This window comes from Phalangium opilio, unplaced genomic scaffold (assembly GCF_054372755.1).
Source record: "Phalangium opilio isolate 3A_F unplaced genomic scaffold, DU_Popi_V2 ptg000391l_1, whole genome shotgun sequence".
NCBI classification, from domain to species: Eukaryota; Metazoa; Arthropoda; class Arachnida; order Opiliones; family Phalangiidae; genus Phalangium; species Phalangium opilio.
The window spans coordinates 392,264-416,517 of record NW_028324235.1 but is presented as its reverse complement, the minus strand read 5'-3'; the positions used below and the strand labels follow the sequence as shown (position 1 = coordinate 416,517).

The 24,254-nt window shown below is 38.9% G+C and overlaps 1 long non-coding RNA gene across 1 annotated transcript; it reads right to left on the bottom strand.

Moving 5' to 3' along the window:
* Window positions 1–21,752: 21,752 nt before the first annotated feature.
* On the bottom strand, window positions 21,753–22,766 carry LOC149594041 (uncharacterized). Its single transcript, XR_016379501.1, has 3 exons — window positions 22,509–22,766; window positions 22,295–22,444; window positions 21,753–22,217 (listed from the first exon to the last, which is right to left on the bottom strand). It is a non-coding gene; the product is annotated as an uncharacterized LOC149594041 (long non-coding RNA).
* Between the last annotated feature and the right edge of the window lie 1,488 nt (window positions 22,767–24,254).

The window sequence follows — 24,254 nt, the reverse complement described above, 5'->3', positions numbered from 1 at the left end:
CTCCTCGATATATTCGAAGTTTACCATTATCCAAAAACGGAATACTTCTTCGCGCAGTACATGACTGATTTTATCGCCTTGAAAGTGAAGAATTCCGGATTTCCCGCTCACGCGCAAACGCCTCTGCAAAAAGAGGCGTATATCGCTGATATAAACAAGAATGAAAAGCTTTCTCTGACCGTAGCGGATATTCAATCAAATCCTTCCCTGCGTAATATCGCAAAAATTAATTTAAATTCTCTCTGGGGTCGCATGGCGTTAAATACGGGAAAGATTCGCAGCATCTTTATCAACAATTATTACGAATTGATACGATACGCGAGCGATTACACTCTGGAATTAGTTGACTTACGGCCAGTTACGGAGTCGATCGCTCTTTTATCGTACAAAGCCAAAAGCGATTACGTTTCGGACTATAAACTTGGGTCGGCCATCGTGGGGAGCTTCGTTTCTTGCTACGGGTGACTCGAATTGAACAAGATGCTGCTTGAATTAGACCGCGCAGCTTTGTATTGTGACACCGACTCTATAATTTACCGCCATCTACCGGGAAAGTTTGACATTCCAACTGGCAATCATATTGGTTGCTGGGCGGACGAACTCGGCGGTGATTATATAACTTCCTTTTGTATTACCGGTGCCAAAAGTTACTCGTTTCGCACTAGCAAAGGAAAAGAAGTCAAGAAAATTAAAGGGTTGACGTTAAATCGAGAAAATCTGGAAAAACGTGACTTTGAAACCTTTGAAGTGTGGCGATGAATCCGGAAAAGGAAGTTACAGTCAATGTCCCTTTTAATTTTAAACGGGACAAATACAAGCTGCAGCTAGAGGCCGTTAAAATCACCAAAAGATTTCACCAAACCTCGAATAAGAGATTGTTGAACGCCGATTTGACAAGCAGTCGACCTTACGGTTTCAAAGAGGAAACACCCGCTTGAACATCTCTTTCGCATGAATTACGAGGCTAAGCGAAAACATACTTTTGAGGGCTTGTGGGAATCTTGCGTTCCTATCGAAGCCCTGGCCAAAGACGGTTTCTATCTTGCAGATGTAGAAACACAGACGACGCGCTGCGCCTTCTGCGGTATTGCCCTGTACCAGTGGCGTTGCACGGACCATCCATCGAGGGAACATCGGAAGCACAGTCCATCGTGTCCGATGGTTTCCAAAAAGACGTGCAACAACAAACCACTGCGTCAGGGGTTTCCCGACTTCCCGACCAGCGAGGGCGAAGATGTTTGCGAGCCTCTAATCCAAACATGCCCAGCCACCAACAACGAGCGGTCGGGAAACGAAAAGGTGCGCGTGCGCATAAATCCGTCGTGTTTTCTACTGTAGTGCGTGTTTACCAACTACCCTTCGAGTCTCGCGTGAACTTTGACCTCATCAACGACCAACGCTTTCGACAACGGATTACGGACTTTGAAAAAAAATTTTTAAAAAACAATTAATAGGGATTTTTTTTGGGTAAAAGGGTTTTGTTTATATTGTTTTTTTAATGCTGTTTAAATATGTAAGGGTTTTTTGGGGTTTTTGGGTTTATAGTGTTTTGATTTTTTGATTATTAATGTTTTTTAAATATATATCTATGTTTTTAATATAAATAACATGTGAACAATAATAAAATGTTTATTATTTAAAATGAATCCAACCGAGTCAGTCTCGCATTCTTTAAAGTTCCAAACACCCGCACAGTTTCTAATCGTGGGGCCAACGCAAGCGGGGAAGAGTTTTCTTTTAAGTAACTTATTGCAAAATCATCAGCTTATGTTTGACCCACCGCATAAAAAGGTTATTTATTGCTACGCGGTCTGGCAGCCAAACTACGAAAAATTGAAACAATTGATTCCGGGAATTCAATTTATTCAAGGATTGCCAACGGCCGATCCGGACTTTTGGGAAATGAATCGCGATTCCTACTTGATACTAGACGACTTAGCTAGCCAATTATTTAAGCAAACTCATATTGCCGATTTAGTTTGCGTGACGTCGCATCACTTAGGGTATACGGTCATTATTATTACTCAACAACTGTTTCCCAAGGGTAGCCAATCGCGGATAATTTCTCAAAACTCTTCCTATTTTATAATAATGAAAAATCCTCGAGATGTCGCCTCTATTAGATATTTAGCGCAACAAATAAGTCCAGATAACCCGAAGCGTATTACGGAAGCGTACAGACTAGCCACTAGAGAACCCTATAGCTATTTGTTAATTGATTTAAAACAAGAAACTCCGGAAAATTTACGATTAAGGTCGCGTGTTCTACCTCACGAATCAGCTATGTATGTCTATGTCGATTAAATTTAATTGTCATTTGAATAATGGCCCCATGCGTTAAACGTCGATCAGGAAAACGCTCCCGACTCGTCGTAGCCCGTCCCTCGACAAAGTTTGCCAACTTTGTCCCTTATTTACAGAGTTTGCGTCAAACTAGCTGTAAACAACGGCGAACGCTCTTAAACAATTGTAGCGCGCCCCAATTAAAGAGCATTCAGACAATTTGTAAGAATTTAAAGGGCGGGGGCATTTATTTGAGTAAAGACCGTAAGAAAAGGTTAGCAAAGTACAAGAAAATTATTAGACAACTCGGATCAAGTACCTTGTCGCAGAAAAGCGAAAAAGCTGTTGTTGCAGCAATCAGGTGGCTTTCTTACGACGTTGCTTGCAGCAATTTTGCCTTCAATTGTCCAAGCCATAGCTGCTAAACTTTGAAACAAATGGTGCTTGTACCGGCCACCGCCGTAACTTCAACAGCTGCCCAAGAACATTCGGCCTTGGACCGAGAGATTGAGGATATTTTAAAATCGCCATTGAATGCTTACGATAAATTATATAAATATTTAGACGCTTTTAAGAAATATTTAAGTATCGAGAAACAAATTAATTTACCTAAATTTGAAATTGTGAGCCCCTCAATAGCAACTGCCACCGCGTTGCCATTACCGGTCACCCCTAAAACGCCGCCGCGAAAAAAACAATTGTCATGGCCGAGCTATGACAGCTAGTTCACCACACCTAGCCGTTATAAAACCGAGCCTCGGCAAAAGGTTTTAAAAAGCGAAACGGTTGTTGGGACACCAACACAAGAATATTTTTACCAACAATTTGGACCGACCTATGTTGGAGATATGGTGAAACGGCAAGCCGAAGTTTTGGCAAATCGTTCGCAAAACACATTTTTTACGCCAAAAAGGGAGCTAGAAGAAGGGGCTGTTGGTTATGCAAATCCCGACGACGCTTTTCAAGAAGAAATTGCCGATGAACAAGAGAATCTAGCGGAAGCGGACAATTTAACGGACTTGGAAAACCTGTTTGAGACGGCCTCCGCTAAACAGAAGAGAAAGAAAAAACAGAAAAAACCTCGGAAAAAGAAAGACGAACTTCAAAATCTCGGCCCAGTAGTTCCATCTAACGAACGAAGGGGTTGACACCATAAATGGCGTTATATTAAATAATAAAATGTAAAATTAAGACAAATAAAAAATTGTTTTATTGCAAACAATATCTGTACATGTTTTTTTAAATGTAAAGATAAATATAATAAAGCGACATAATCGTTAAGTTTAAGGTTATTAGCGTAAATAGCGTCTAATATCGTCTGTCTAGCCACGCCCTGGCAGCGCAGTGCTAGGTATAGACTACAATGCAAACCACACAGTTGAAAAAATGGATGTTGAATTTGCTGTTTATTGTAAACAACTTGTTTCCCGTATCGTTTTAAATTAACTTTATAGTATCGCGGTGAATTTCCGTACGTGCAAAACATTTCTACGGTATTGTTATTAACAAAGATTCCTATCCAATGTTCTCCGGCCTCTCCAGCTGCTTCGTTATTGAATATGAAGCAAAATTTGGGTCTCCTAGGATGCTCTGGCAGTTTATCTTTTGGGAAGCATCCTAAATTGTAGGGTCGCGTTCTTTTGTCGCAAGTTAAAAGAGCGTTTATTTGCGAAGTGTTCATAATTTAGTCTTGACAAGTCCCTTCTCGGGTAACGAGACTTTTTGTAATTTAATACACACAAAGGTATTTTATAAAAACAATATCAGTTAAACAAATACGATATATCAGTACATTTATCTTAATAGCCATAAATCAAGGCATTCTTTAAATCGGCAAAACTGTTGACAAAATAAGCGTAAATATCCTCTTGATCCTCGATCCAACCATGGTCGGTCTCAAATTGATGCAAAATTTTCTCTCGATCCAACTGAGGCAGCGCTTCGTGCAAATTACGTTCGACTCGATCACTGAAATTTGTGTCAAGGGACCAAGCTGGTGTCTTCCGGAATAATATCTATCTAGGTCAGCGCCAAGCAATTTAGCTACTTGGGGAGAAAATTTAATTTCCACCCATTCCGGTGTTTTGAAATTATACACGATAGCATCCCCCCAATTATCTACTGTGTGGTATGTTACTTGAATTTTTTTAAATACTAATTTTTCTAAAGTGTTGGCTACGGCTCGATAAAGCCCTTCGGCGTTTTTCTCTGGCGTTTTACTGGCTTAAAAGTTTGCGGTAAGAACAATACTGTGTAATTGTCATAATCTTCAGGGTTAATTGGCTTAGGCTTTTCAGAGATAATTGGCTCGAGTTTTTTCTCTGGCGAATCAACCGGTTGCGGAAACAAGGGTTTTTCATCAACCGGTGGTGGGGAGGGGGTCGGTAATACGGGTAGCTCAAAAGTAGAGGATGTTGTAGAGTCTGGAGATTTTGAGAGGTCAGGCTTGGATGGGTCGGGTTTCGGTAAGTCAGGTTTTGAGGGGTCTGGAAATATATATATTTCCTCAACCTCCGTTGGCGAGGGGGTCGGCGTCAGTGGTTCGAAGGTAGAGGGTTTCGGAGCCTCGGGCTTCGGTAACTCCGGCTTTGGTGGCTCGGGAGCAGGAATCTCAGAGGGTTCTGGAGTAGTTAGCTTAGTTGGGGTAGTGGAGGGGGCTCAGCTGCTGATGATGTAGTGGCGGTGGGCTTAGCCGCTGTTGTTGTTGTTGTAGTGGAGGCGGGCTTAGCTGGTGTTCTTGTTGTAGTGGGCTTAACTGTTGTCGTTGGGATGGGCTTATCTGTTGTTGTTGTAGTGGGTTTAGCTGTTGTAGTTGGGATAGGCTTAGCTGTTGTTGTTGTTGTTGTTGTTGTAGTGGGTTTAGCTGTTGTAGTGGGGATTGGCTTAGCTGGTGTTGTTCTTGTTGTAGTGGAGGTGGGTTTAGATGTTGTAGTTGGGATGGGCTTAGCTGTTGTTGTTGTTGTTGTAGTGGGTTTAGCTGTTGTAGTTGGGATAGGCTTAGCTGTTGTTGTTGTTGTTGTAGTGGGTTTAGCTGTTGTAGTGGGGATTGGCTTAGCTGGTGTTGTTCTTGTTGTAGTGGAGGTGGGTTTAGATGTTGCAGTTGGGATGGGCTTAGCTGTTGTTGTTGTTGTTGTAGTGGGTTTAGCTGTTGTAGTTGGGATAGGCTTAGCTGTTGTTGTTGTTGTAGTGGGTTTAGCTGTTGTAGTGGGGATTGGCTTAGTCGAACTTGGAGGTAACGGTTTACTCGAAGCTGGAGGTAACGGTCTACTCGAAGCTGGAGGTAACGGTTTAGATGGATCAGGCCCCGGATATGTAGGATAATAGGGCTTTGGTGGGTCAGGCTTTGGAGAGGTTTGTTTTGGAATAGTTATTTTGGGTGGAGGGGTTATTTTTGGTGGCTGTGGTTGTACAAGTACTACGGGTTCAGTCGTAGCAATAGGTATCGGAAGAAAAGGCGTAGTTCGCGGTAAAATAGGTATAGATGGCGGTACAGGCCTATATTCCGGTTGAGGTTTTTTTCTTATTGGCGGAACTTCGTGGCTTGTTTTACGTTTAATGGCGGCCTTGGGAATGTACTTGTAATCAATTTTTTTTTAAACTATCTCCAACATTATCAATTTCGATTTCCACATAATTATTAGTGTAATTTAAAACTTATATTTTTAGCATGCTTTGATACAGGATATTTGGATATATAGGGAACATCTTCGTAATTATTCTCCTTAAAGTCAAATAATGTGGTCAAAGGTGAATCAGTTGGTATTTTGAACCGTATGTTTTCCTCTCCTAAAACTTGCAGGTAAACGGGAAAGTTTGTATCTAACTGTTTTCCCAGGGCCCCGTCTTTATATTTATTCACTAATTTAAAAGATAATTTGCCTTTTAAATACGGATGACTGTTTACATCATCATTTAAAAGCTCGACAAAATTTTGAGGCAGTTCGTACTCTTTGGTCTTAACATAACGATTGACGGGTATCTCTATTTTTTGATATTCAACAGGCTCTCGAATAGCCGCATATTTGTCACTATTTGGATCATTTACGACCTGAATTTCAAACTTGTTAAACTCTTCGCTTATATTCACCCAATGATTTGGAAATATGATTTCCGCCAACCCAACTTCATAATCACTAGTCAAGTTAAGGGGCTGATGCAAATAATTTTTAAAACTTGACTGGGTATTGTTTGGATATATATCTAGACACGTATTAGACGCTAAAGTTAAAAAAGTCGTCATTCATGACTAACGCCTGTTTGTCAACTAACCCCAACTTCTTAAACAAACCTTATTTTATACATAAAAAGATTGTCCATAGCTTGGTGGACTGGCCGGGATTTGAACTCGCCACCTTTTTGGGTATCACATTAGTAAACCCTGCTTTAACCCACTAAGCTATGGACAATCTTACAAAACACGCCGTTTATTTTTTATCAAAAACTTTAAAAATTCTTAAACTTTTAAAGTCGTTACCCTTGAAAAATCTACGTAGTTAGGTAATTGACCTTACCCCGATTCCAATAAAAAAAGACAACGCCCTGACTAGTTCGAGCCGGTTTTCAACTTGTTTGATGCAGTTATTATATAAGACACGTGGTTTTAATAGTACGTTAAAGGGTGTGGTCGGTAAAAAATAAATTTCTTGAAAGCATTGCCTCGAAACCTCTTTTAATATTAAATTTGCCCTTCGTATCTTAGTATAAAGCGCGGTGTTTCGAAAAGAAAGTTATCAGTTGCCTGACTACGCTCTACCCTAAAACTATTCAGGACCAGTACGAAGATGTCTTTTCCCGCCGATCGTGGACTTAAGCAGCTTATGCTGTGTGAAAAGAGACCAAATTCGATTTTTCCATCCGTCTCTTCTCAGGAATAGCCTGAAAAGAGACCAAATTCGATTCATGTGCCTCGATTTCCGCAACTTTTTTGTAATCTTTATATCTATATTCTTGTTAATCTGTATTATTTTATTGTCTATAGTATTTGGTATTGTTATTAAAAAATCTTTATTTATATATCTGGCTTTGTTTCTCAGACATATTTAAAAGGTTTATGGCGGGAAATTCAAACGAGGATCTGACAAAAATAACTGGACTGGTTTATTAAAAGAACTACACCCTCCGAGGGTTAGCCGAGCTTGTTTTGGGGGAAAAATAGGTAAAACCCCTCTAAAGAGTCATAGCATGGTGGAAGGTAGGGTTCATCAGGTAGGAATTTAGCTTAATCTTTGGGTGAAAAGTTTGGTTTGGGTTTGGTGGATTGGGGGGTCTGGTGGCCATCTTGGGGTGGCGGCCATCTTGGATCCGTGGCTATCTAGGTAGCTCCTACTACTATGGGCAGCCCCTGGCTCCGTTTAGCGAAGCTCAATCGCGTAGCGAACGTTCCTAGCATAGAAGCCATCTCCTCTAAAGTTGTTTTTTATATGGAATAGTCGAATATGTCTATTTGAAGGGATCTCGTGAAGCGCATATGCCATCATGAATGAGATTTTCACTAGGCTGCAATGAATCGGGCTGAAAACCTAGACGTAATTAATATAGTTCTAAATATTATGATATCATGGCCCAAATAACAATATTTTCAAACCGCTTCTCCTCTTCAAAAGACGCGATTTTGCTCTTAAATGGAGCGGGAAGTGAAAATCAGGGTGCTTTTTATCGATTCTTCTACTAATTATAAGACCAGTCTGCACAATGAAAAATTTAGGAAATACCTCCCATTGATTTTAATATTCAAATTAAGATAGGATTTTTTGAATAGTTTTAAATAAGGAACTCCGACCAATCCCGTAACGCCGTGCCTTTTTGTTAACAAAATTTTCGTGGCACACCCATGTCTCGCGCCACAATTGTCACATCGTGCAAATTTTTTCAAATCTCGCGATAAATTGATTCAACACGGATCCGAATTGAATTTGGTGAAAACTTTTCAAATGTGAATCGACCCCAAGGAATCTGAAAATCGCATTTATATCCTCGAGAATCCAATATTTTCAAAGATGATAATTTTGACATTTCCGGTTTCCGGTATAAGTATGCAAAGGACAACTGTGAAACGGGTAAAATGTGAAAGAAGAATGCAAAACTTTTATAACGCACTTTATTCCAGAGCGCTAGCTTGAATAGTTTTTGAAATATAGTAAAGTATGCGCGAAAAACGCAACGCGCAAAGACTTCTTTAACAGTCTGTACGTCAAAAATTACAAAAAAGTTGAAGGGATCGATTTAGATATAGATAAAATAGAAAAGAATGAGGGGTTGCGATGCCTTAGTTAGCTCATGCTTAACTCTTTTTGGGGAAAGTTCGGACAAAACACCCGACACGTCACAACAGATATAATAAAATACGCCAAGACTCTATACGAGTTACTGCTTAACCCTGACAAAGAGGTCAAAACTCTATTGACATTAAATGACAATACTATTCTAGTCAAATCAGAAGACATTGCGGAAAACGAGATCGCTCACACGCATACAAACGTAGTTATAGCGTGATATACAACGACTATGGCACGCCTCCACCTTTTAAAACATCTCGAAATGGTGGGAGACCTATGTTTTTATATGGACACTGATAGCCTGATCTACCCCTCTCCAGATGGAGTCCCAATACTACCCACAGGAGATTATCTTGGTGAGTTAAAGGAGGAGTTAGAACCTTACGGCAAAGATGCATATATTTGTGGAAGCGCGGGGGCAAAAATTTATTCTATGAATATTTATGATCCCGCAACAGAAAAAATCACCAACATAATTAAAGTTAAAGGTTTCTATTTAAATTCGCCAACAGAAAACCACGTAAACTTTGATATTATGAAGAAACTATTAGGTGTAAAAAATCAGGGGCAACGAGAAATGAACTCCGTACAAGTACAGTCGCCGCAATTAAAAACTTTCTCTCTCGCGACGTCTTGTTTCAATCATAAGCCGCAAATTATTGATCTGATATAATGGGTATAAAAAAACGTATCTTATATTGTTGTTTCAATAAATTTTTTACTAAGCGTTTTTTTTTTCACTCTCCACTTTCCATTTCCATCTGCTAAATAGGGGGTTTTGAATGATTGGGATGATTTTAAAGAGAAGGTGAACAGTTGAGCATAGCTCGTCCGAATTACCGAATGACATTCCAGTAAAGGGAGAGTGATGTTAATTGCAATTTTCTGAATACACGTCCCCCACGGAATCAATGCCTTGAGCCATATTTTTATGGATAGAGATCCCCTTTAATGTTGCACAAATATATAATCAACAATTGTGGAATGAAACTTCAAATTTTCTTCCGGTGAAGATATGGCCACGGGTGCGACATTCTGTTCCACTATGGTTCGCAAATGCCAGGGGGTGGAGAATGATTTCTATCTAGATTAGTGGGCGATTCTTGATGTCAGTTTCAACATAAGTCTGCACGAACGTTTGGTTGAAAACGGCGCATTTCGGAGAGAACCATCTAGAAATTCAATGGCCAACCAATTCCCTCAATATGTCACCCATTGAAAACCGCTTGGTGGAGGAAATACAGGTTCACTGAAAAGGAGAATACCCACATTCAAAGCATAGCATGGGTCACAAAGTGGTGCCTACATTTGAGGAAGTGGTTGTGTTCATTGTATTCAACTAATTGGGATTCGCCATAACGAAGATGACGAACCTTTCTCAAGAAACACTTTATTTACAATGCGAAATTAGCATTATACTAAAGTTCCACTAGTCTTAGCAGTGTATCCGATGGCAAATTATGGTCTTTTTGAGAATCAATGGAATCTGCTGAGCTGCACGAAGTATTAAATCCTTGAAGGTTAAGTAAGGACGCAATGTAGAGTGTGTATATATTTTTTTTGAGAACTACCCAACCAACATAACAAGTTAAATAAAGAATAAAGACACTTTGCTAATTACTATCGAACATTTATTCTTAATTATGAACATGGTTAGGATAAATACATTTATGCGTTTTCATTTTTAATTTCATTATGCGATTAATATTTGATCATCTTACCGTTGGCGTTTACAACCTGTTGCATTCTCTGCGGCATTGATGAAAACAGATTGTTTATATAATCGGGCCGCTCACCAACCTCTTCCCATGCGGCCTGGATGATGGTGAAAAGTTCGTCCTTATCATTGGGAATTATATTGTTCTGGGATACAATCCTTTTCATAATCGCCCAGACGTTTTCGATTGGAGATAAGTCGGGTGAATTTCCTGGCCAGTTCATTAGATCTATTTCCGGATGATTCTCCTTCTAATACGCCATGGTTGCCCGTGACTTGTGTATACTCGAATTATCTTGTTGAAATATAAATTTACCGTCCGGAAAATGATTGTCTACAACATGAGGGAAAAACGTATGTTCCAATACATCAATATACTTATCGGAATTTAGGTGCGCTTCTATTCGTGCTAAGGTGCCAATTCCATGTTTTGAAATATAACCCCACACTGGCACAGAAAACCGTCCGCTATTCCGGATTGAATGAATGTTAGCCGCATCATATCGGGTCCCTTTCTCTCTCCACACTCTTACGTGATGGTCCGTAGATGAACAAAATGTTGATTCGTCGCTGATGACAACTTCATCCCATTCGTTCCTCCAGTGCAGGTGAGCGCGCGCAAATGCTAGGCGTTCTTGTTCGTGCTCTGGTTTGAGATATGGCTTCTCCGCGGCGATACGACTGTGTAGCCCAACGTCACGTAATCGGTTTCTAATCGTTGTTTCCGACGCTTCCAATTCCATGATGGATTTTACAGATCGAACAGTGGTGGTAGGATTATTCACAACAAGAGCAGCAATAACGTCGTCTTCTTCTGCAGTGGTAACGCGTGGAGTTCCAGGTCTTGGTTTGTCGGTCAATCGCCCATTCTCACCATAAGCGGCTAGCCAAGACCTCAAGGTTGGCTTTGCCTCATGTAACGCAACGAGCCTATTGCGTTCTTCCTGTGATAATCTTGGCATACTGACTGGTGAGAGAGTGAGACAAACTGATAGTAAAAAATATATGTTAGAATATATTTTTTACCATAAATTGTTATATAAATACTATCAGTTTGTCTCACTCTCTCACCAGTCAGTATGCCAAGATTATCACAGGAAGAACACAATAGGCTCGTTGCGTTACATGAGGCAAAGCCAACCGTGAGGTCTTGGCTAGCCGCTTATGGTGAGAATGGGCGATTGACCGACAAACCAAGACCTGGAACTCCACGCGTTACCACTGCAGAAGAAGACGACGTTACTGCTGCTCTTGTTGTGAATAATCCTACCACCACTGTTCGATCTGTAAAATCCATCATGGAATTGGAAGCGTCGGAAACAACGATTAGAAACCGATTACGTGACGTTGGGCTACACAGTCGTATCGCCGCGGAGAAGCCATATCTCAAACCAGAGCACGAACAAGAACGCCTAGCATTTGCGCGCGCTCACCTGCACTGGAGGAACGAATGGGATGAAGTTGTCATCAGCGACGAATCAACATTTTGTTCATCTACGGACCATCACGTAAGAGTGTGGAGAGAGAAAGGGACCCGATATGATGCGGCTAACATTCATTCAATCCGGAATAGCGGACGGTTTTCTGTGCCAGTGTGGGGTTATATTTCAAAACATGGAATTGGCACCTTGGCACGAATAGAAGGGCACCTAAATTCCGATAAGTATATTGATGTATTGGAACATACGTTTTTCCCTCATGTTGTAGACAATCATTTTCCGGACGGTAAATTTATATTTCAACAAGATAATTCGAGTATACACAAGTCACGTGCAACCATGGCGTATTTGAAGGAGAATCATCCGGAAATAGATCTAATGAACTGGCCAGGAAATTCACCCGACTTATCTCCAATCGAAAACGTCTGGGCGATTATGAAAAGGATTGTATCCCAGAACAATATAATTCCCAATGATAAGGACGAACTTTTCACCATCATCCAGGCCGCATGGGAAGAGGTTGGTGAGCGGCCCGATTATATAAACAATCTGTTTTCATCAATGCCGCAGAGAATGCAACAGGTTGTAAACGCCAACGGTAAGATGATCAAATATTAATCGCATAATGAAATTAAAAATGAAAACGCATAAATGTATTTATCCTAACCATGTTCATAATTAAGAACAAATGTTCGATAGTAATTAGCAAAGTGTCTTTATTCTTTATTTAACTTGTTATGTTGGTTGGGTAGTTCTCAATAAAATATATACACACTCTACATTGCGTCCTTACTTAACCTTCAAGGATTTAATACTTCGTGCAGCTCAGCAGATTCCATTGATTCTCAAAAAGACCATAATTTGCCATCGGATACACTGCTAAGACTAGTGGAACTTTAGTATAATGCTAATTTCCCATTGTAAATAAAGTGTTTCTTGAGAAAGGTTCGTCATCTTCGTTATGGCGAATCCCAATTAGTTGAATACAATGAACACAACCACTTCCTCAAATGTAGGCACCACTTTGTGACCCATGCTATGCTTTGAATGTGGGTATTCTCCTTTTCAGTGAACCTGTATTTCCTCCACCAAGCGGTTTTCAATGGGTGACATATTGAGGGAATTGGTTGGCCATTGAATTTCTAGATGGTTCTCTCCGAATTGCGCCGTTTTCAACCAAACGTTCGTGCAGACTTATGTTGAAACTGACATCAAGAATCGCCCACTAATCTAGATAGAAATCATTCTCCACCCCTTGGCATTTGCGAACCATAGTGGAACAGAATGTCGCACCCGTGGCCATATCTTCACCGGAGGAAAATTTGAAGTTTCATTCCACAATTGTTGATTATATATTTGTGCAACATTAAAGGGGATCTCTATCCATAAAAATATGGCTCAAGGCATTGATTCCGTGGGGGACGTGTATTCAGAAAATTGCAATTAACATCACTCTCCCTTTACTGGAATGTCTTTCGGTAATTCGGACGAGCTATGCTCAACTGTTCACCTTCTCTTTAAAATCATCCCAATCATTCAAAACCCCCTATTTAGCAGTTGGAAATGGAAAGTGGAGAGTGAAAAAAAAACGCTTAGTAAAAAATTTATTGAAACAACAATATAAGATACGTTTTTTTATACCCATTGTATCAGATCAATAATTTGCGGCTTATGATTGAAACAAGACGTCGCGAGAGAGAAAGTTTTTAATTGCGGCGACTGTACCAATTGGCCCCCAAATTCGACGATTACCTAATCACACCCTCATTACAATAGATCAAACAAAAACATATCAAGAAGTCGTCGATAAAGTAAGAGTTTTCCCAGATTACACCACGACCTCTTACGGGTATCTTAATTAAATTTAAATTTGTAAAATTGTATCTATATGTATATGTATGTATGTATATATAACCGGGGTTTTTGTCTGCAGACATTTTTTTCCAAATATATGATTTTTTTTGTTTAATTTTTAATGTTTCTTTTATATGTTAATTGTGATTAGTTTTATTGCAATTAGAATAAAATTTGGCATTCTTGTGAAATAATTTCTTTTCTTAATTTGCAAGCCTATACAATCAATCAAACAAATATTGACAGGTAAAGAGAGGAGATTGGAAAAAACCGACTCCTTCCCCTTGAGTGGCCGGCATCTTGGATCGGTATACTGGCTGCATATTCTCTAGCAGTCGAAACCTTGTTTAGCCAAAAGAAATACGTAACTGCTGGGAAACTAACAAGTTTGAACTATAGCAGTGCAAGACGTGCCTTATTAATAAAGGGATGTACCAAAACCTCTCAAAATGCCCAGGCGTCATACCGCAAAGTTGGGCTAGATGTGTGTCAAAAATAAGGAAAACATTTTATCCCCTCACTTAATTTTTAATGCCTTAATGAGTGCCATGACTCTCACCGTTATAAAGGGGTTGTAAAAAAATTGTCTCCAATGTCTTTAAAAAAAATTTTTTCTTGCCAAATTTCAAATAAACAGAAATAAAATTTAGGTTTTAAAATAGGAACCTTTTTAATGTATCATTTTCGTTTTTCTTTGAAACAGTTTTTTTAGGGGAGCTACATCTTAACATTATAATTTCAAATTGAGATTTAATCATAACAAAAGTCTTCAGAATGTTTTTTTTAATATTTCTTCCTGATCTAGACGTTGTTGTCATTTCCTTGTCTTTTGAGATTGACGAGTCTTTGATCTTTTTGACTTTCGATTGGCTTTCCGCACTTTCTTCTGTAAGTTTTCTAATTCCATGTATTTTAAAATGTCCCGAATTTGGTGGCCATCTTGGGCTTGTCATTTGTCCGTTGCTACAATCAATGTCTTTCTTTGAAGGCGAAGGTGAAGACGTTACCCCGTTTTTCTTTATAACTGTGTTTTGGTTTATCGCAGCGCTTTTTTAATTTTTCTTTATCACTTTATTTTTCTTTATCTCAGTTTTTTTGGTGGCAGCTTTTTTCTTTGATTTCATGGAACTTCCATAAAGTATACACCTCAAATTTTGCCCTCCAGTGCCTCTCTTACCCTTCTTTTCATGGAACCTCTTATTAGATAGGATAATTTGGCATGGACTATTTTCCTTTGAAATAAGATTCTAAATTCCTCGTAGTGACTTGCTGTAAAGCCATTTTCTACCACTTCTGGAATTTGCGACACAGTTGTATGAAACTGGGTTCTCAAAATCTCATTATCTCGAACATCTTCCGTTGTCTCCTCTGAAACAAGATGGTTTCGAAAATCAATTGCATAAATTTTAGACAAAGACAAAAAATCACTTATTGCTTTCCCAAGGGTTAGACTACCTGCCCAATATCTATAATGGTCCACAACCATTTTAATTAGACTAGATAAAAAGGGTATGAGTGAAACGTGAGCAAAGAATAATCCCCTTTATTTATCATCCTAATTACTGCTGGGATATCTTTCACCAATTGATCGCAATTTCTGATTGAAAGCGCAATTCTGTACATCAAATGTGATTGATCGCTTTGTTTTTGAATTAAAGGCTTCTTGCCTAGTTTGATGTTTCTCAAAACTTGCATTCGATCTTTATTAATGGACCATATTTCACCCATAACTCCTCCAACTAGCCTATTCATCGTATACAATCAGTCAGTTTTTAAGTGTCTAAGTTATGATTGTTTTGTCTCATTGATGTTGATTTCTTCTTCATAAGGTCGCTTGTTTTGTGTGAAGAACGAATCCACTGGATTTGAAATGTTACCTTCCAATTCATTGCTTAGTTTGTCATTTGCCTTAAGATCTATAACACGCCAACCGATCCACTGAATAACATTTAAAAGTTCAGTTTCGCACTCTTTATCGAAACGGACTTCTGGGTCTATTCCACATTCTGAGTACACTAAATTATTGATCCATTGGCACCACGAATACAAAAATGCCGAGTAGCCCCCTCGATAACCTTCGTGTTTCGCGTAAAGAAAATTGTATTGGCTATTCATATCTTCTACACATTATTTTAGACTACCACAATTCTTTATATATAGCAGAAGCCTTTTTCTTTTACCCGAATCGTCAGTTGTAAAGAAATTATTCTTTTCAAAATCTCTCAAAATTAAATCGACCGACACCTCTTCCATTTTGCCTGCCTAACAATACCGCATTAAATATTCTTTAAGACTTGGTGTGTCAAAGTTCAAACAAACTAGCAGACGATTTAGCCGTCACGTGACGTTGTTGCGAAGAGTTAACGTTTGGGGCGCTAGTTACGGAAGTACTACTTTCAGAAAATCAATGAAGTAAGAAAGCTTATCCGGGATAAGCTTTCTTACTTCATTGATTAAGTTATCCCTGATTGGTCAGTTAGTACGAGAGTTGAGGGGAAGCTCGTTTATCTCTCAGTTTACAAGAAGTCTATACCCAAAGGCTACGAATCGATTATGAACTTCACTTTTTGTTTTCATATCTATTCGATTTTGGTTAAAGTTGGAATAATTTATAAAGTTTGAAATGTAATTAGAAATATTAAATGAAAATTTAGTTGGAATGTGCCTATATTTAGTGGGATAGTATTAAATTTGTATATAAATAACTCCTATAATTTGAAATTAGCCTATATTTAGATAACCAACACCTCTGTTTCGGCTTACGTTAATGATACGGGATTTGAAGCAGGTGTCGGGAAAATATTTAAGATAGCGGTACCACCGTCATATTCATGAAATTCGAGCCAATATACTTCAACTTAATGCTTCTAATTATATTTTAAACTTTAGAAATTATTTCAACTTTAACCAATTTCTCTTAATTGATAGACCTATTTCAAGGATAGGAAATGTAAATAACGAGGTCGGTGAACGGTAAAATATAGAAACTCGCATGGTAAATAAACGATCCAAGTAAATAATTCGAAATCGTGATACACACTTGTAGAAAGCGGTTAGTGTCAACATGGGGTGATAGTTGGGGTTGGACTATTTGTTTTTGTTAGGAAACTTGCAAGTATACGAACTAGATTGAAACCTGGCGCGAATTTCGAAACATGACGAAGATTTCAACGTGGCGTCAATGTAAAACCTGTATGATGGTTGATACAAAAGATTAAATGTACGACGCCAAGAGTATAAAAGCCTGACGCGTGCTCAAACTCAATCACTTTTTGTTCCTGACTTCAGACGAGATCCAGCACAATCACTTTTTTTCCTGACTTCAGACGAGATCCAGCTCAATCACTTTTTGATCCTGACTTCAGACGAGATCCTGCCTGCCTCTTAGTTACTTATAGTATTTTTCAATACTTTGTAACTTTTGCTGTTGGAAGATATTTTGCGGAGGGTAGGAATCTAGAAATGGACGGCATCAAGAATATGAACTCTCAAGGGTGAGTAGAAATTAAACCTTATTATTATTTTTTTCTCCTGCATGAATTTACTCTATCAGTTTGTCAGAGTTTACTAATTTATATTTACATTTAGGCGGATCCCCCTCAACCTCTGAGCTTCAGACTACCGCGCGCAGGCTCGGCAAAACGGCGGGAAAAAAAGATGATGAAGAACGTTTCAGCGTCGCCACTACCTTCTCCGCCTCCAAACTCCGAGTCATCATGGAGGGATGCCCGACCACCACCACCACCCTCGTCGCTGCCGTCGAAAACAACGTTGAAGCTGCCGATGTCACCTCCACCGCTCGACTCCATACCTTCGGATCCGCCAACACCATCTAGAAGTGCACCTTTGTGCGAGAGGACGCTCGGCATGGGTGCATCGATAGCTTACCGCGACGGATTCGAAGAGGAAGTCACGATCGGCAAACTATTGTCCGAGTTTTATAGGCTTTACGAGGAAGTGAACCGGAGACTTCCTCGTAAAGTTTTCTACGTTTGCGAAAACCGGAACTTTTTAAATTACTCCTATGGGGCGACATCCCATAGGAGTAAGAATAGCTGAGTGGCCTAAAAGCCTGCGGGACTTAAATGAAAAAGTGGAGGCGCAGTACGGGGTACAGTTCAATGCCGCGGTGGTGAATTTGTATCGGGATGGGAGGGATAGTGTTGGGTGGCACTCCGATGATGAATATGGATTGCACTCAACTATCGCCTCCCTATCTTTCGGCGCTGAAAGGAAATTTCAGATGCGACTGAAAGGCGAATCTCGGGCAACCATTTCGGTTGTTTTAAGAAACGGTTCCCTTCTTTTAATGAGAGGTTTGAATTGTCAAAAAGATTGGGAGCATAGGATTTCAACCCCTCATTAAAGAAAGGGTAAATGTTACCTTTAGGTACATGACTGACATAAGGCGTGGATACGCGAAGGAAAATCCCTCATGCGTATAAATTTATACAATATTTAGTATATATATATATATATATACTAAATATTGTATAAATTTATACGCATTATTATTATTTATTATTTAAATTCAAAGTATTATTTACAGGATGAGTTACATACACTTAGAGAAACCATCTGCAACCAAACTTAAGTGCAATTATTAAACATCTAATTTTGCTCTACGAGAATTAAGAGCAATTTTAATTTGCTCCATACTTTATCAAGTGCAAATTAACTTTTAATTGGTGGGGCCAAAATTACGTTTCGCCCCCCCCCCCAAACTCCGACTGAGCATTAATGTGAAATATCCAATCAATGAGCCTCATTTTGCTCTACAAGAAATAAGAGCAATTTTAATTTGCTCCATACTTTATCAAGTGCAAATTAACTCTTAATTGGCGGGGCCGAAATAACGTTTCGCCCCCCCCCCAAACTCCGACTGAGCGATAATGTGAAATATCTAATCATTGTGCCTCATTTTGCTCTACAAGAATTAAGAGCAATTTTAATTTGCTCCATACTTTATCAAGTGCAAATTAACTTTTAATTGGCGGGGCCGAAATTACGTTTCGCCCCCGCCCCAAACTCCGACTGAACGATAATGTGAAATACCCAATCAATGATTCTCATTTTGCTCTACAAGAATTAAGGGGAATTTTAATTTGCTCCATACTTTATCAAGTGCAAATTAACTTTTAATTAGCGGGGCCGAAATTACGTTTCGCCCCCCCCAAACTCCGACTGAGCGATAATGTGAAATACCCAATCAATGAGCCTTATTTTGCTCTACAAGAATTAAGAGCAATTTTAATTTGCACCATACTTTATCAAGTGCAAATTAACTTTTAATTGGCGGGACCGAAATTAGGTTTCGCCCCCCCCCAAACTCCGACTGAGCATTAATGTGAAATACCCAATCAATGAGTCTCATTTTGCTCTACAAGAACTAAGAGCGATTTTAATTTGCTCCATACTTTATCAAGTGCAAATTAACTTTTAATTGGCGGAGCCGAAATTACGTTTCGTCCCCCCCCCCAAACTCCGACTGAACGATAATGTGAAATACCCAATCAATGAGCCTTATTTTGCTCTACAAGAATTAAGAGCAATTTTAATTTGCTCCATATTTTATCAAGTGCAAATTAACTTTTAATTGGCGGGGCCGAAATTACGTTTCGCCCCCCCCCAAACTCCGACTGAGCGATAATGTGAAATATCCAATCAATGAGCCTCATTTTGCTCTACAAGAATTAAGAGATATTTTAATTTCCTCCATAATTTATCAAGTGCAAATTAACTCATAATTGGCGGGGCCGAAATAACGTTTTGCCCCCCCCCCCAAACTCCGACTGAGCGATAATGTGAAGTATCCAATCAATGAACCTCATTTTGCTCGACAAGAATTAAGAGCAATTTTAATTTGCTCCATACTTTATCAAGTGCAAATTAACTTTTAATTGGCGGGGCCGAAATTACGTTTCGCCCCCCCCCCAAACTCCGACTGAACGATAATGTGAAATACCCAATCAATGAGCCTCATTTCGCTCTACAAGAATTAAGAGGAATTTTAATTTACTCCATACTTTATCAAGTGCAAATTAACTTTTATTTAGCGGGGCCGAAATTACGTTTCGCCCCCCCCCAAACTCCTACTGAGCGATAATGTGAAATATCCAATCAATGAGCCTCATTTTGCTCTACAAGAATTGAGAGATATTTTAATTTGCTCCATACTTTATCAAGTGCAAATTAACTTTTAATTGGCGGGGCCGAAATTACGTTTCGCCCCCCCCCAAACTCCGACTGAACGATAATGTGAAATACCCAATCAATGAGCCTCATTTCGCTCTACAAGAATTAAGAGGAATTTTAATTTACTCCATACTTTATCAAGTGCAAATTAACTTTTATTTAGCGGGGCCGAAATTACGTTTCGCCCCCCCCCAAACTCCGACTGAGCGATAATGTGAAATATCGAATCAATGAGCCTCATTTTGCTCGACAAGAATTAAGAGCAATTTTAATTTGCTCCATACTTTACCAAGTGCAAATTAACTCTTAATTGGCGGGGCGAAATAAAGTTTCGCCCCCCCCAAACTCCGACTGAGCGATAATGTGAAATACCCAATCAATGAGCCTCATTTTGCTCTACAAGAATTAAGAGCAATTTTATTTTGCTCCATACTTAATTATACGATGATTTACTTTTATTGCAATTTAATTATATAGTATCAGTAATTTTGGTTTTCAAATCAAATTGTGCTCAGATGTTAATACATAATTCCTAAGCAATCGAATAAAACAAAACGTGTATACAAAGCTCTGTGGTTTCCGGACATTCCTTGTACTTCTCTTACATATCGTCATAAACGATCCATCTATTGCCAGGTCTTAGAGCGCAGCATACGTAATGACCCAATCCTTTTGGGTTATTAGCTCCTAAAAATATTACTGCACCTCGCAAATCGAAAGCCTTCCCTTGCATCTCAATGTTTTTAGGAATTTGTACCAATGGCACAATCATGCGAGTTTCACATTGTAAATCCTCCTCGAATGCAGTGAATTCTAAACAAAATGGGAAAGCCAAAATATTACCTCTCCGAGTGGAGATGACTATCACTACCCCTTAAACAACCTAAATATATGCATCTATGGCTTTTTTAATTCTTTGCAAGTGCAGGAATTGAATTTTAAAATAGTCAATTGTTCAAGCCTTTTCAATATCTCTCACTTGCTTTGGAAACTCTTTTCTCTCGCTATACCTCAACCGTATTCTTAGTCTACCAGTATGATTTGTAACAGTTGCCCATATCAAAGCTGAATCATACCTCGCCACACAAAAAGCAAATGTCCCCAAAACATGGAAGCCACAACCCAATCACACATAAGCTAGGCTCCTAAGGAAAGTCTCTTCAAAATTGTAAAATCTTCTTCTGATCTTGGTTTTCTTATATTTCTTGTGAAACCATGAGCATATCAAACCACATAATATAGGGACGATGTCATATATTTTAACGTTCACTTTATTTACTTTTCATTTAATTCAAGACCATAACATTCTGAAAGTACATTAGGCTCAGAAGACGGTATTTATAATATTACATTAGGCTCAGAAGACAGTATTTATAACACTTCAACAATACTTCAATATATACAAAGCAATAAATAACATAATACATTAAACTGTACAGTAAAAGTTAAATATAACCTAATTAAAACCATAAAACCCACAATACATATGGGAACAAAAGGTTATTGAAAAACCGTTAACAGAACAGTATTTATAATACTTCAACGTTTCTATCTATATACAACATTGAATAGTTATTTAACATTATATATTGGAACCTTTAGTATAATTTAACATTAAGCAAATTCGAACCATAAAAACCCACAGCGCATATGGGGAAAAAAGGTTGTGGGAAAACCCATTTGGAAAAAACCATAATCACAGTTGAATTATTAATATTAAAACACTTATTTTTAAATTGTTAGTTGATTTTTCACTCTGACGTTTGAGCTATCCACGAATAAATTTATTAATAGCATTATCGAACGATGCAATGGATGTCAAATATTCATGTCATAATACAAGCTAATTCGAGCCATAAAAACCCACAGCGCATGTGGGAAAAAAGGCTCTGGGAAAACCCATTTGGGAAAAAACCACAATCAAATTAGGACTATTAATATAAAAAACTTCTTCAGACTGTTTAAGGATGAATGCTTGGTGGATAGCGTCCGAAAGAAAGCAATAACCTAGTAGATGAGGCGTAGTTCATAAAGTTTCGTTTTTTCGAATCTATTACATAAGTGTATTGGCGCTGTACGTTTCAGATAACAAAGACCAAGACGACTCCAGTTCCACAAAATAGGAAAACTCTGCCTCTTGGCGTTAAGTTTTTCTCCTTTCTGTATTTCCACTGCTAGACCGCTATGCAGCCCGCCCTTGTATTGCTCTACTTGCCGCTCCCATAACATTGAAGGTGCTAGAACTATAGTTCTATTCGATAAATTGCGGCGAAGTCCAACTTCCGCTTTGAGCGTTGGCCAACTTTTGAGGACGCTGCAGTGTTACCAACGGCAGATAACGCCGCCAGGAACATTTTCAAAATCACCTCGGCGGCGTTTTGCCGAAAAACGGGGATTTTCGTCTAGGACTATTGAATTGTTGCCGATTATTCAGCCATTTCCGCTTCGCCATACCTAATACATTTTTAAAGTACGCTATACAAAATTGCTCCATTGTTCACCAAACCTATGAAACTTGGTGCAACACTTACACTTTGTTCAGTGGTTCGCCTTTACATGAACCCACAGTTGCCGCTCCAGATCTCAGTCATCTGACGCAACCATTTTAACGTTTTCAGAGTTGTATTTCACCTTTATTAAGCCTAAGGATAAGCCTTGAGATATATTTGCCGACGTATTTTCTGAAGAACCACAATAAATCACCTCAACGATTATCCCCATTAACTAATTATCACTATTACATACCTTGTTTACAATTTCGTTGACCTTGTCCTCCATGGTTACCCATGAACTAAACCAATGCTGTAGGGTTACTCATGAATCACTCCAATCCTCTAGGGCATTCATGAACTACGCATATCCTCTAGGGTATTCATGAACTACGCATAACCTCTAGGGTATTCATTAACTACACAAATCCTCTAGGCTACTCATGAACTACGCCAATCCTCCAGGTTACTCATAAAATATACCATATTTTTAAATGGATTAATACCAAACTTATATGACCGCCTTAAGTGGGTTTCTTAGTACAGGATCCCAAGCCTAAAGTGGGTTTCTTAGTACAGGATCCCAAGCTTAAAGTAGGTTTCTTAGTACAGAATCACAAGCCTAAAGTAGGTTTCTTAGTACAGGATCCCAAGCCATATGTGGGTTTCTTAGTACAGGATCCCAAGCCATATGTGGGTTTCTTAGCCAAGGGTCCCAAGCCTATTTCTCGTAGTTTAGACCCTTAAAGCAACAGGCGGCTCCATAGGCGCCCCTACCATGATGCCTAACCTTGTATATACATAAGCATTTTACCTTGCCGTAGGTAGGTAACAATGAGACTTAATGCATAAGGGAGGACCTGAAGCTTACCCTAACAAGCTAAACCCAATGTACAATAGAAAGGTCGTCAATAAGGGGCGCACTGGAGCTCCACCTTGCTTTAAATAAATTTTTCTATTTCAAACTATGTTCTTTTAAAAATGCAAATACCCTTGTGGTAAGAATAATAAGACTCTCTATAACATGCTTCGTATCGGTCTCGAAAACGTTGGTTACCAAACGCCAAATCCAATTGACAATGATAGTCAGTCGAATACTTTTGTTCTAGACCCGGCAAAAGAGATATTCCAAATGAATCAAAGAACATTCTCAGTGCCGTTTGGCTCTTTAAAAAGTTAATATTGAAATCTCCAACCACAACTGTTGGAATAGACGAATCATATTTCATGTCAAACGAAGGGTTAAAGTCCTCAAACACGGTTCTCAAACTTCCTAAGGGAGATTTGTACAACAATACCACAGATATAAGTTCTCCTACTATGTAAACATCTAACCAGCAACGTTCCACGTGAGAATTTCTAACAGGAATGTCGCTTCGTAAAACTCTAGTATCTATCTCTTTAACTTCGTTTTCAGGCGTGTCTCTTAAATATATGGACGAACCAAAAGCAACTCTGCGAGCCGTACTTGGCAAGTAAATACCACCTACTTCCTTAAATGATAGCACTCTAAAATCGTCCGTCTCTTTTTTCCACGTTTCAACAAAACATAACATTTATTACATTGTCTGCCAAAACATCTTCTAAATGAGCATTTAAAGACTGCACGTTATGTACATAAATGAAAACGGGATCATGCAAGAAAGGTAGTTCGATGCTTTTTGTGTCTCGCAACCTCTTAAGTTCTAATTCTACTAGGTTGTTTTTGGGTGAATTAGGAACTTTAAATTTTCCATCAATATATAAACCGGAAGCGGTTTTCGCTCTACTACAAGCCACATATAAATGCGCTCTTTTAATTTTTTTTGTAGCCTTACAATGAACCACTACCGAGGAGTAAGTATCACCCTGACTTTTATGTATCGTAATGGCCTCAGAAACAACCAAAGGCAATTGTTTCCTAGAAACTGAGGCATTATTTTGTCTCCATTTACTATTAAACGACTTGATGACCTTTTCAACAGGCGTCCACGAAGCGTTAATATTACTATTCAAATATAAA